The sequence below is a fragment of the Anser brachyrhynchus genome, assembly GCF_964034855.1.
Source record: "Anser brachyrhynchus genome assembly, contig: SCAFFOLD_112, whole genome shotgun sequence".
NCBI lineage: Eukaryota > Metazoa > Chordata > Aves > Anseriformes > Anatidae > Anser > Anser brachyrhynchus.
The window spans coordinates 306,699-321,443 of record NW_027663998.1 but is presented as its reverse complement, the minus strand read 5'-3'; the positions used below and the strand labels follow the sequence as shown (position 1 = coordinate 321,443).

General features: G+C 51.2%; 1 long non-coding RNA gene across 1 annotated transcript; it reads left to right on the top strand.

The window, feature by feature from the left end:
- The first annotated feature begins 1,040 nt into the window (after positions 1-1,040).
- LOC308186530 lies at positions 1,041-4,082 on the top strand. The gene is made up of 2 exons (XR_013944096.1): positions 1,041-3,825; positions 3,861-4,082. It is a non-coding gene; the product is annotated as an uncharacterized lncRNA (long non-coding RNA).
- Positions 4,083-14,745: the final 10,663 nt, after the last annotated feature.

Here is a 14,745-nt window from a genome sequence, read left to right as displayed (position 1 = left end):
AGGCAAAAGCGACCATGACGCTAGCTAGGAGAGCACTGGACCAAATTAGGGAGCCTGGAGGAATGCCCTCCTATATGTCCATCAAGCAAGGGCGAGACGAAGCGTTTGGAACATTTATTGATAGGGTTGCCGCAGCTATACAGGTAGCTGGGTTACCCGAATATCTCAAAGGCCCTATTCTTAAACAATGCGCCCTTCAAAATTGTAATCAAACCTCTCGAAATGTTCTAAATACGCTGCCCAGTACCTGGACTATAGAAGAGGCTCTTGATCGATTGTCGCGGATACCGATAGGCTCGCAAGCGCTATTGGTTGACGCTATTCGAAAGGTAGGGGAAAGTATTACTCAGGGACTGCAGGCTAGTCAGTCGCAGGTATTCGCCGCCCTTGCCCCCCTGCAAAGTGGAAAAGGACCTCACTCGTCGAGAAGACCTGCACTACGCTGCTATCGGTGTGGCATCGCGGGTCATATAAAGAGGCAATGTGGGACGGCTAATGTGTGGTGTCCCTCTTGCCGATCTGATACGCATAATGAAACCGCTTGCCGGCGGAAGACCCAGGGAAACGGGAAGACCAGCGGGAACCGCCGCCCCGCGATGACACAAAAAGCGGCTTTCCCCTCAACAGCGGCGGCAGCTGCGGAGACTCCAACCGAGACGAATCCTTTCACCTCCAACCAGCCACCAGAGGGAGCCTGGGGATTGGACTTGGCAACCGCAGTAAATGTGACTTTGATGGACAATAAGCCTGTTGGGGTGAAAACAGGCGTTATGGGACCTGTAAAAATTAATAATGAGCCTGTTGGAGCACTTCTGATTGGAAGGTCATCGGCGACATTAAATGGGGCTTTAGTGTTAACAGGACTTATTGATAAGGACTTTACTGGGGAGATACAAATTATGGTATCAGCCATGTTCCCTCCGCTACATATACCGAAGGGAACTCGATTGGCTCAATTCTGCCTGTCTCTTGCCAAAGCGACTGATCCCTTCCGCACCTGTTTGTTCGGGGTCCCAATAGGGAACAAGGAGGAGCTGAAACAACTGTTAGCACCATATTCCGCAAGTACTGATTTGTTCGATCTTTCGTCCAACCTCTCCGACGCCGTTGTGGCGGCGCTAGTGGCTCTGAACACGAGCTTGCCATGGGATCCCCAGGAACTGGATTTGTTGGGATCAGTGGCGGTAGGGAACACCAGTAATAACTGGACACAGACGTGCTTTATGTGGAATAAAGGAAAACAAAATATGACTCAATGGACTAATGTGACCTCTCACACAAGGGGGTTCGAAGCTAATAGCAGCTATTGCGGGTACAACGACACCACCAACACCACCATGGGGGCATACGGGAACAAGTCAAGCACATGGCCAAGGCAAACTGCTAAGGCCTTACCACCTGGTATATTCCTGATCTGTGGAGATCGAGCCTGGCAGGGAATCCCAGCAAATGCGCACGGGGGGCCATGCTATTTGGGACGCTTGACTTTGTTTGCCCCTGACCTACACAGTCAAGAATTGCGAAACATTACTCAACAATGGAAACGACGGACGAGACGCAGTCTCAAAAACTTTGGGGAGTGACTGCGATAACCAGGTCGAACTCTGGGGTCCTGCTGAAAGGTTCTTTTCAGCGGCACTTGTGCCTGGAGTGGCTGTGGCTCATGCTATGGCTAGTCTAGGGAAACTAGCTTGTTGGGCTGTAAAACAAGCAAATGTGACATTTGAAAAAAAAAAAAAAAAAAAAAAAAAAAAAAAAAAAAAAGGGAGAGAGAGAAACTAGCTTGCACATTTTAGGTCTGTGAAATTTTGTGAGAATTTTTTCCTGCACTGGACAGTTGAGAGAAAAAAAAAAAAAAGGAAAGAAAAAAAAAAAAAAAAAAAAAAAAAAAAAAAAAGCACATAGGGAATTATGTTAATTGTGTTTGTGTCTTTAGGCAAAGCTGTGGAAGTCTTGAAATGTCACAGTAGTAAATAACTTTTATTACTTTTTGGCTAATTCTTTTTCTGTTGGAACACTGAATTCTGTGCATATGTATATATGAACACAAATTGAAGGCCTCTACCTCCTGGAGTATACAACTTGGTTTGTTTACCTCCACATGATTTTTTTTTTTTTTTAAGTTCAGTGTGGAGACTTGAAACTTGAATGTCCCTTCCAACTTTTATATTTAAAACAAGACTAGAAAATTGAAGACTGTTTTTCACCTGTACATAGAAATATTAAAGGGTGGTCTTAAAATTTGAACATTGGTCTGGAGAAAAACCATGGTGTTTGTTATGGACAATTAACTGTTAAAGTTATTGTAAGTTATCTGTATTTAGCAGAGTATTTTCAACGAGTGATCTGAGCTGAAATTGGAGACTATTAGTAAGTTATGTTTGGAAGTTTTAACTTCAATGAAGTAATTATTTGCTGTGAAAGAGACGAACATTGAATGACTGAACAAAGAGGGTGCAATATCTTTGTTTTTTATGAGGCTCCTGAGAATAAAACCAACTGAAGCATTTCAATTCACTTGAATGAGAAACGTGTTTAATTAAAAGAGCCCAAGAAGACACTGGTATGAAAGGTAAAATCTCAGAGGTTGGTCAGTTAATGTGGCACACTTGCTGGTCACTTTGTAAAATGTAGATTTGAAGTACAGTGGTGAAAACATTAAATGTGACTACGCAGATGCTCACAGAAATGGCCCAGGACCTGGACAGCTTGCGACACGCTGTGTTACAGAACAGAGCGGCGATTGATTTTCTACTGCTGGCACAGGGCCACGGGTGTGAAGAGCTCGAAGGAATGTGCTGTTTTAATCTCTCGGACCATGGCGAGTCAATCCACGAGCAACTGAAATGGCTGAGAGACCACACCAAGAAGATAGTGGTCCAAGATAATTGGCTTGATAGACTGTTTGCAAATTGGTTTGGGAACATGGGGGGTTGGATATTGGGTCTGATAAAAGAAGGGCTACGCTTACTGCTAATAATTGTCCTAATTATAGTAGCGGCGCGAGTAGTATTTAGTTGCCTAATAAAAAGGCTCGAGCAGTTAACTAGTAGGGTTTTTCTAGCAACAGTAATAGCATGTGTAAGGTGTAATTGCTCGAAAAAGAAAAAAAAAAAAAAAAAAAAAAAAAAAAAAAAAAAAAAAAAAGGGGTCAATGCCACACGTGCTCCTTATTGCAATGCATCTCTTTGCTGTCATTATACAAACTATAATAGCATCCTTCCTTGCGCCAGGAGCCGCTCTGCTCGGCTGTGGGATCGACTGTGGAACGGACGCCCCTAGGTGCACCCCGAGCATTTTTTCCTCGGAGGGGTCTCCACTCTCAGCCGCTCACCACGGGAGCAGACAAGGACCTCCTGAAGCTGCACACAAATTATTTTCAGTGATATTGTCTTGTGGTATGAATGAGAAGTGCAAGAGGCCTCTCTGCGTGATTGTGTGATTGTGTGATTGTGCTGTGCGAGTAAGAAGCAGTATCGCTGCGAAGCAACATTCCTAGCGCTTAGTGGCTTGTTGACTGATGTAGATTCTAGTAGGCACACTACTTTACAATCGTAGTTCTGCATGAGATTTTTGACCCTGTTGCTTATTGTACCTTGCTTATTGCAGTGTGTGCGGTGATTGATAGAAAAATCTATAGAAAGCTTTTGGTTCAAAATAAAAACGGGGGAATTGTTGAGGACTGGCTCGCTGCGCGTAATCACATTGATATCATGCAGCTGCAAGATAAGGAAATGGCGGATTACCGCACCCAGCTGGTCTAGAAAAACAAGAGCAAAGGCACGTACGCAAGGCTTGTCTGGGAACTCTTGTGAGAAATCCCAGGCAGCTTGTCTGGGAACTCTTGTGAGAAATCCCAGGCAATTAGAAACAATGATAGTAGAGGGCATACTGCCCTGGGAGTTATAGTTAGATTAGAAAGGGGAACTAGCGGATAGAAGAATGCGGAACTAACAGATAGGGCAGTAGATGACGCTTACCAATAAGGAGCTTGGCTTTTGCAATATGTATGAGCTAATTATCCTGTACACGATAAAAGACAATTGAGCTATCCATTAAAGCTGAAGCATACTTAACACTCATATTGAGCGTTTGTGTCTTCCCTCCGTCGACAACAAGTCCAGAGAGTGCACTAGCACCACTGGGGAATGCAGTGCAGTGAGTCCAGTGAGTACACTGGCACCAATGGGGATGCAGTGCAGTGAGTCAAGAGAGTGCACTGGCACCACTGGGGATGCACTGCAGTGAGCCCAGAGAGTGCACTGGCACCACTGGGGATGCGGTGCCGGGAGTCCAGAGAGTGCACTGGCACCACTGGGGATGCAGTGCAGTGAGTCCAGAGAGTGCACTGGCACCACTGGGGATGCAGTGCAGTGAGTCCAGAGAGTGCACTAGCACCACTGGGGATGCACTGCAGTGAGTCCAGAGAGTGCTCTGGCACCACTGGGGATGCAGTGCAGTGAGTCCAGAGAGTGCACTGGCACCACCGGGGATGTGTTGCCGGGAGTCCAGAGAGTGCACTGGCACCACTGGGGATGCAGTGCAGTGAGTCCACAGACTGCACTGGAACCACTGAGAATGCACTTCAGTGAGTCCAGAGAGTGCACTGGCACCACTGGGGATGCACTGCAGTGAGTCCACAGAGTGCACTAGCACCACTGGGGAATGCAGTGCAGTGAGTCCAGTGAGTACACTGGCACCAATGGGGATGCAGTGCAGTGAGTCAAGAGAGTGCACTGGCACCACTGGGGATGCACTGCAGTGAGCCCAGAGAGTGCACTGGCACCACTGGGGATGCGGTGCCGGGAGTCCAGAGAGTGCACTGGCACCACTGGGGATGCAGTGCAGTGAGTCCAGAGAGTGCACTGGCACCACTGGGGATGCAGTGCAGTGAGTCCAGAGAGTGCACTAGCACCACTGGGGATGCACTGCAGTGAGTCCAGAGAGTGCTCTGGCACCACTGGGGATGCAGTGCAGTGAGTCCAGAGAGTGCACTGGCACCACCGGGGATGTGTTGCCAGGAGTCCAGAGAGTGCACTGGCACCACTGGGGATGCAGTGCAGTGAGTCCAGAGAGTGCACTGGCACCACTGGGGATGCAGTGCAGTGAGTCAAGAGAGTGCACTGGCACCACTGGGGATGCACAGCAGTGAGCCCAGAGAGTGCACTGGCACCACTGGGGATGCGGTGCCGGGAGTCCAGAGAGTGCACTGGCACCACTGGGGATGCGGTGCAGTGAGTCCAGAGAGTGCACTGGCACCACTGAGAATGCACTTCAGTGAGTCCAGAGAGTGCACTGGTACCACTGGGGATGCAGTGCAGTGAGTCCAGAGAGTGCACTAGCACCACTGGGGATGCAGTGCAGTGAATCCAGTGAGTGCACTGGCACCACTGGGGATGCAGTGCAGTGAGTCAAGAGAGTGCACTGGCACCACTGGGGATGCACAGCAGTGAGCCCAGAGAGTGCACTGGCACCACTGGGGATGCGGTGCCGGGAGTCCAGAGAGTGCACTGGCACCACTGGGGATGCAGTGCAGTGAGTCCAGAGAGTGCACTGGCACCACTGGGGATGCACTGCAGTGAGTCCAGAGAGTGCACTGGCACCACTGGGGATGCACTGCAGTGAGTCCAGAGAGTGCTCTGGCACCACTGGGGATGCAGTGCAGTGAGTCAAGAGAGTGCACTGGCACCACTGGGGATGCAGTGCAGTGAGTCCAGAGAGTGCACTGGCACCACTGGTGATGCACTGCAGTTACTCCAGAGAGTGCACTGGCACCACTGGGGATGCGGTGCGGTGAGACCAGAGAGTGCACTGGCACCACTGGGGATGCAGTGCAGTCAGTCCAGTGAGTGTACTGGCACCACTGGGGATGCACTGCAGTGAGTCCAGAGAGTGCACTGGCACCACTGGGGATGCAGTGCAGTGAGTCCAGAGAGTGCACTGGCACCACTGGGGATGCACTGCAGTGAGTCCAGAGAGTGCACTAGCACCACTGGGGATGCACTGCAGTGAGTCCACAGAGTGCACTAGCACCACTGGGGATGCAGTGCAGTGAGTCCAGAGAGTGCACTGGCACCACTGGGGATGCACTTCAGTGAGTCCAGAGAGTGCACTGGCACCACTGGGGATGCAGTTCAGTGAGTCCAGAGAGTGCACTGGCACCACTGGGGATGCAGTGCAGTGAGTCCAGAGAGTGCACTGGCAACACTGGGGTTGCAGTGCAGTGAGTCCAGAGAGTGCACTGGCACCACTGGGGATGCAGTGCAGTGAGTCCAGAGTGTGCACTGGCACCACTGGGGATGCAGTGCAGTGAGTCCAGAGATTGCACTGGCACCACTGGGGATGCAGTGCAGTGAGTCCAGAGAGTGCACAGGCAGCACTGGGGATGCAGTGCAGTGAGTCCAGAGAGTGCACTGGCACTACTGGGGATGCAGTGCAGTGAGTCCAGAGAGTGCACTGGCACCACTGGGGATGCAGTGCAGTGAGTCCAGTGAGTGTACTGGCACCACTGGGGATGCACTGCAGTGAGTCCAGAGAGTGCACTGGCACCACTGAGAATGCACTTCAGTGAGTCCAGAGAGTGCACTGGCACCAGTGGGGATGCAGTGCAGTGAGTCCAGAGAGTGCACTGGCACCACTGAGAATGCACTTCAGTGAGTCCAAAGAGTGCACTGGCACCACTGGGGATGCACTGCAGTGAGTCCAGAGAGTGCACTAGCACCACTGGGAATGCAGTACAGTGAGTCCAGTGAGTGCACTGGCACCACTGGGGATGCAGTGCAGTGAGTCCAGAGAGTGCACTGGCACCACTGGGGATGCAGTGCAGTGAGTCCAGAGAGTGCACTGGTACAACTTGGGATGCAGTGCAGTGAGTCCAGTGAGTGCACTGGCACCACTGGGGATGCACTGCAGTGAGTCCAGAGAGTGCACTGGCACCACTGGGGATGCACTGCTGTGAGTCCAGAGAGTGCACTGGCAGCAGTGGAGATGCACTGCAGTGAGTCCAGAGAGTGCACTGGCACCACTGGGGATGCACTGCAGTGAGTCCAGAGAGTGCAGTGGCACCACTGGGGATGCAGTGCAGTGAGTCCAGAGAGTGCACTGGCACCACTGGGGATGCACTGCAGTGAGTCCAGAGAGTGCACTGGCACCACTGGGGATGCAGTGCAGTGAGTCCAGAGAGTGCACTGGCAGCACTGGGGATGCAGTGCAGTGAGTCCAGAGAGTGCACAGGCACCACTGGGGATGCACTGCAGTGAGTCCAGAGAGCGCACTGGCACCACTGGGGATGCAGTGCAGTGAGTCCACAGAGTGCACTGGAACCACTGAGAATGCACTTCAGTGAGTCCAGAGAGTGCACTGGCACCACTGGGGATGCACTGCAGTGAGTCCAGAGAGTGCACTAGCACCACTGGGGAATGCAGTGCAGTGAGTCCAGTGAGTACACTGGCACCACTGGGGATGCAGTGCAGTGAGTCAAGAGAGTGCACTGGCACCACTGGGGATGCACTGCAGTGAGCCCAGAGAGTGCACTGGCACCACTTGGGATGCGGTGCCGGGAGTCCAGAGAGTGCTTTGGCACCACTGGGGATGCACTGCAGTGAGTCCAGAGAGTGCACTGGCACCACTCAGGGTGCAGTGCGGTGAGTCCAGAGAATGCACTGGCACCAATGGGGATGCAGTGCAGTGAGTCCAGAGAGCGCACTGGCTCCACTGGGATGCAGTGCAGTCATTCCTGTGAGTGTACTGGCACCACTGGGGATGCAGTGCAGTGAGTCCAGAGAGTGCACTGGCACCACTGAGAATGCACTTCAGTGAGTCCAGAGAGTGCACTGGCACCACTGGGGATGCAGTGCAGTGAGTCCAGAGAGTGCACTGGCACCTACGGGGATGCACTGCAGTGAGTCCAGAGAGTGCACTGGCACCACTGTGGATGCACTGCAGTGAGTCCAGAGAGTGCACTGGCACCACTGGGGATGCACTGCAGTGAGTCCAGAGAGTGCACTGGCACCACTGGGGATGCACTGCAGTGAGTCCAGAGAGTGCACTGGCACCACTGGGGATGCACTTCAGTGACTCCAGAGAGTGCACTGGTACCACTGGGCATGCAGTGCAGTGACTCCAGAGAGTGCACTGGCACCACTGGGGATGCACTTCAGTGACTCCAGAGAGTGCACTGGCACCACTGGGGATGCAGTGCAGTGAGTCCACAGATTGCACTGGCACCACTGGGGCTGCAGTGCAGTGAGTCCAGAGAGTGCACTGGCACCAGTGGGGATGCAGTGCAGTGAGTCCAGAGAGTGCACTGGCACCACTGGGGATGCAGTACAGTGAGTCCAGAGAGTGCACTGGCACCACTTGGGATGCACTGCAGTGAGTCCAGAGAGTGCACTGGCACCACTGGGGATGCACTACAGTGAGTCCAGAGATTGCACTGGCACCACTGGGGATGCAGTGCAGTGAGTCCAGAGAGTGCACTGGCACCACTGGGCATGCAGTGCAGTGAGTCCAGAGAGTGCACTGGCACCACTGGGGATGCACTTCAGTGACTCCAGAGAGTGCACTGGCACCACTGGGGATGCAGTGCAGTGAGTCCAGAGAGTGCACTGGCACCACTGGGGATGCTGTGCAGTGAGTCCAGAGATTGCACTGGCACCACCGGGGCTGCAGTGCAGTGAGTCCAGAGAGTGCACTGGCACCACTGGGGATGCAGTTTAGTGAGTCCAGAGAGTGCACTGGCACCACTGGTGATGCAGTACAGTGAGTCCAGAGAGTGCACTGGCACCACTGGGGATGCACTGCAGTGAGTCCAGAGAGTGCACTGGCACCACTGGGGATGCACTACAGTGAGTCCAGAGATTGCACTGGCACCACTGGGGATGCAGTGCACTGAGTCCAGAGAGTGCACTGGCACCACTGGGGATGCAGTGCAGTGAGTCCAGAGAGTGCACTGGCAGCACAGAGGATGCAGTGCAGTGAGTCCAGAGAGTGCACTGACACCACTGGGGATGCAGTGCAGTGAGTCCAGAGAGTGCACTGGCACCACTGGGGATGCAGTGCAGTGAGTCCAGAGAGTGCTCTGGCACCACCGGGGCTGCAGTGTAGTGAGTCCAGAGAGTGCACTGGCACCACTGGGGATGCAGTGCAGTGAGTCCAGAGAGTGCACTGGCACCACTGGTGATGCAGTACAGTGAGTCCAGAGAGTGCACTGGCACCACTGGGGATTCACTGCAGTGAGTCCAGAGAGTGCACTGGCACCACTGGGGATGCACTACAGTGAGTCCAGAGATTGCACTGGCACCACTGGGGATGCAGTGCACTGAGTCCAGAGAGTGCACTGGCACCACTGGGGATGCACTGCAGTGAGTCCACAGAGTGCACTGGCAGCACAGAGGATGCAGTGCAGTGAGTCCAGAGAGTGCACTGACACCACTGGGGATGCACTGCAGTGAGTCCAGAGAGTACACTGGCACCACTGGGGATGCAGTGCAGTGAGTCCAGAGAGTTCACTGGCACCACTGGGGATGCAGTCCAGTGAGTCCAGTGAGTGCACTGGCACCACTGGGGATGCAGTGCAGTGACTGCAGAGAGTACACTGGCACCACCGGGGATTCACTGCAGTGAGTCCAGAGAGTGCACTGGCACCACCTGTGATGCAGTGCAGTGAGTCCAGTGAGTGCACTGGCACCACTGGGGATGCAGTGCTGTGACTCCAGAGAGCACACTGGCACCACTGGGGATGCAGTGCAGTCAGTCCAGTGAGTGCACTGGTACCACTGGGGATGCAGTACAGTGAGTCCAGAGAGTGCACTGACACCACTGGGGATGCACTGCAGTGAGTCCAGACAGTGCGCTGGCACCACTGGAGATGCAGTGCTGTGACTCCAGAGAGCGCACTGGCACCACTGGGAATGCAGTGCAGTGAGTGCAGAGAGTGCACTGGCACCACTGGGGATGCACTTCAGTGAGTTCAGAGAGTGCACTGGCACCACTGGGGATGGGTTTCAAGCCAACTGCATTAACCGCTCATGCTTCTTTCTTATGAGACATTAGTAAACCAATTACATAGCCTTGTCAAGACTAAATCACAGGTAAAAATCCTGTACATCTCATGTGGCCAACCACTCCCAACTAGGATTCCAAGAACCAGGAGTTTCGGTGAAAATAGGGCTAGTGCTATTAGAGGGGTGATTATTAGGGTAAGCCCTAAGCTGTCTTTAATGGAGAAGTATGGGTGGAATGGGATTTTGTCGCAGTCTGATACGATTCCTAGTGGGTTATTTGAGCCTGATTCGTGTAGGAAGGTTAGGTGGACTAGGGTGATTCCTGCAATTAGGAAGGGCAGTAGGAAGTGGATGGCGAAGAATCGGGTTAAGGTTGGATTGTCTACTGAGAATCCTCCTCAGGCTCATTCTACTAGAGTTTGCCCAATGTACGGGATGGCTGAGAATAGGTTGGTGATTACGGTGGCCCCTCAGAATGACATTTGTCCTCATGGTAGGACATACCCTACGAAGGCAGTTGCTATTAGGGTGAGTAGGAGGATTACTCCTGTGTTTCAGGTTTCTTTGTATAGGTAGGAGCCGTAGTAGAGGCCTCGTCCGATGTGTAAGTAGATGCAGATAAAGAAGAGCGAAGCACCGTTGGCGTGGAGGTTGCGGATGAGCCATCCGTACTGGACGTCTCGGCATGTGTGAGCTACTGAGGAGAAGGCGAGTGAAGTGTCTGCGGTGTAGTGTATGGCTAGTAGCAGGCCTGTTAGGATTTGTGTGGCTAAGCAGATGGCTAGAAGGGAGCCGAAGTTTCATCAGGCAGAGATGTTGGAGGGGGCGGGTAGGTTGATTAGGGAGTTGTTGATTATTTTTAGTAGGGGATGGGATTTGCGGATGTTAGGGGCCATTAGTGAGTCTGTGTGTTATTAGGATTATTACCAGGATGGAGAGGGCGAAGGATCCTAGGTAGGCCTTAATTAGCCCTGTGTGTATTGAGGTTGCGGCTTTGCTTGCGGCTACTTGTAGTTCAGCAAGGCCCTCTGGCCCTATTTTTTTGAGTCAGGAGAGGTCGATCAAGTGTAGGGCAATGTTTTGTCCCTTTTCTAGTAGGTTTTTGGAGAAGAATCGGTGTACTAGGGGGTTGAAGTACCCTAATGCAGAGGAGAAGTTTATGAGGGGGTTTGGTTTGGGGTGAGTGAGGGTGTGTGTTATGTTCGATAGTTCTAGGGCTAGGATGATTCCTAGGATTGTTATGAGGATGGCAGCAGTTTTGGTGATAAGGGGTATGGTTATTGGGGGGGTTTTGGTTGGTGTGATGAAAGAGGTAATGATTATTCCTGCTGTAATGCTGCCTAGGGCGAGTCGGGTTAGGGGGGCGGTGATTAGTGGGTTGTTTTCGTTTATTGATACTATTGGGGGGATTCGGGTTTGTCCAGCTTGGACTAGGATGGTTATGCGGATGCTGTAGGTTGCGGTGAATGCTGTGGCTATAAGGGTTAGGAGTAGGGCTCAAGTATTTAGGTATGATGTGTTTAAGCTTTCGATGATGAGGTCTTTTGAGTAGAATCCGGCTAGGAATGGGGTTCCTATCAGCGCCAGGTTTCCGATGGTTAGGCAGGAAGTAGTGACTGGGAGTATTTTCTGTAGGCCTCCTATCTTTCGGATATCTTGTTCTCCGTTTAGGTTGTGGATGATAGACCCTGAGCATAGGAATAGTATGGCTTTAAAGAAGGCATGGGTTGAGATGTGTAGGAAGGCTAGTTGTGGGAGGTTTAGTCCGATAGTGACTATTATTAGTCCTAGTTGGCTGGATGTTGAGAAAGCAATGATTTTTTTGATGTCATTTTGGGTTAGGGCGCATGTGGCAGCGAATAGGGTTGATAGAGCACCTAGGCATAGGCAGGCAGTTAGGGCTGTCTGGTTGGTGGCTAGCAGGGGGTGCATGCGGATGAGCAGGAAGATTCCGGCTACTACTATGGTACTGGAGTGCAGTAGGGCTGATACTGGGGTGGGGCCTTCTATTGCTGCGGGCAGTCATGGGTGGAGTCCAAATTGGGCGGATTTTCCTGCGGCTGCGAGGATTAATCCTATGAGGGGGAGGATTGGGGTTTGGTGGGGGTGTACGGCTTGTTGGATCTCTCAGGTGTTGAATGTTGAAGCTAGTCATGCTATGCTCAGGATCAGTCCGACGTCTCCGATTCGGTTGTAGATTACGGCTCGTAGGGCGGCGGTGTTGGCATCTGCTCGGCCTTGTCATCAGCCGATGAGAAGGAAGGACATGATTCGTACTCCTTCCCAGCCTACGAATAGGAGGAATATGTTGTTTGCGGTTGTTAGGAGGAGTATGGCGACTAGGAATGTCAGTAGGTAGGTGAAAAATTTTGTTACGTATGGCTCTGAGGCCATGTATCATATGGCGAATTGTAGGATTGATCATGTTACAAATAGGGCGATTGGAAGAAATGTTATTGAGTATTGGTCTATTTTTAGGCTCAGGGGGATTTTAAAGTTTATAATGAATTTTCACTCCCAGTGGCAGGTGACAGATTCTACTCCCGAGTAGATGAATGCGGTTGTAGGGGCTAGGCTAATTAGGAATGCGGTTTTAACAGCGCGGGTGGTGGCTTGTGGGGTGTTTTTAAAGTTTTTAAATAGAAATGGCAGGATGATTGGGGTTAGGAGGATTGTCAGCGTGAGTAGTGTGAGGGAGTTGATTAGTAGTGTGGGGTTCACTATTTTTACTTGGATTTGCACCAAGATGGGTGGTTCCTAAGACCAGTGGATTGCTGTTATCCTTTAAAAGTAAGGGGGCTGAGGTTTTAGGCTCAGATGTAAGAGTTAGCAGCTCTTGTTGGTTAAACCCTCCCCTCGGCAGGTAAGAAGGTTTGAACTTCTATTCTTAGAATCACAGTCTAATGTTTGGTTTAAACTATACTTGCATGAGGGGATTCCGGAGATCAGTTCGGGTTTGAGGATTAGGAGGAATATTGGGATAATGTGGAGTGTTATGAGCAGGTGTTCTCGCGTGGTTGAGTTTTGCATAGATGTGATGTGGGAGGGGATTGAGCCTCGTTGGGTCATTAGTAGTATGAATAAGGTGTAGGAGGCGGTTAGTAGGGTTGCGATTCCTGTTAGGATGATCGTGAAGGCAGATCAGTTGAATAAGGTGATTATAATGGTTAGCTCTGCTATGAGGTTTGTTGTTGGGGGTAAGGCTATGTTTGTTAGATTGGCCAGCAATCATCAGGTAGCTATGAGTGGTAGGAGAGGTTGTAGGCCTCGTGTGAGTAGTAGAATTCGGCTGTGCGTACGTTCATAGTTTGTGTTGGCTAGGCAGAATAGTATGGAGGAAGTTAGTCCATGGGAAATTATTAGGATCATTGCCCCTGAGAATGATCAGTGGGTTTGGATTATTCCTGCGGCGATAACTAGGCCTATGTGGCTAACGGATGAATAAGCGATTAGTGATTTTAGGTCTGTCTGTCGTAGGCAGATTGAGCTAGTCATTAGGGCGCCTCATAGGGCCAGGGTTAGGAAGGGGTAGTGCAGGAGGTTGGACAGTGGGCCCATAAATAGAGTGACTCGTATAATTCCGTATCCTCCTAGCTTTAGTAGTAGGGCGGCGAGGAGTATTGAGCCTGCGATGGGTGCTTCTACGTGGGCTTTTGGCAGTCAGAGGTGTAGGCCGTATAGTGGGGCTTTTACTATGAATGCTATGAGCAGTGCTAGACCTGATAGTATTCCTGTCCATGAGGTGGATAGGGTTGGGTGGGTTAGTTGTAGGGTTGGCAGGTGCAGGGTGCCAATTTTCACGTATAGGTGTATGATTGTGATTAGCAGGGGTAGAGAGCTTACTGGCGTGTAGAATAGCAGGTAGATGCCAGCGCTTAGGCGTTCTGGTTGGTTCCCCCATCGGGTGATTAAGATTAGGGTGGGAATGAGGGTTGCTTCAAATGAGATGTAAAATAGTGCTAGTTCTGTGGTGGAAAAGGCTAGTAGGATGAATGGCTGGACTGCGACTAAGGTTGAGATAAAGATTCGTTTGCGTTGTAGGGGTTCTTGTTGCAGGTGGTTTTGGCTTGCTATGATTATGAGTGGGAGTAGTCAGCAGGATAGTACTAGGAGGGGGGATGAGATTTGGTCAATTCCTGTTCAGTTGGATAAAAATTTGTAGGGGTAGTAGGTTGGGATTAATCACTGTAGGCTTAGGGCAGCGATTAGGAGGCTGTATAAGGTGGTGTTAGTCCATAGAAATTTTGGTGGAGACAGCAGGGCTGTTGGAAGAAGTATGATTGTGGGTAGGATGATTTTTAGCATTGCAGGAGGTTTAGGTTGTGTAGATGGTCGGAGCCATGTGTGCGGGTGGAGGCTACTAGGATGGCCAGGCCTGTGCCCGCCTCACACGCTGAGAAGGTTAGCATGAGAATTGGTACCATGGTGAATGAGGAGACTTGGTTTTCGATGGATCATATTGATAGGCCTACGAATATCGATAATATTATGCTTTCAAGGCATAGTAGGGCGGATACTAGGTGGGTTCGGTGGAAGGCTAGCCCTAGTCCGCTGAAAATGAAGGCTGAGTAGAAGCTTAAATGTAGGGGCGACATAAGAAAGTTACAGGGTTGGCTGTAATCTGCTGGGTCGAAACCAGCTATCTTTTTGGTTAGACTAACTTTCTGTTATTCTGCTCATTCTAGGCCCCCTTGAATTCACTCGTAGGCCAGTCCGAGTGTTAGGAGAAGGAGGATCACTA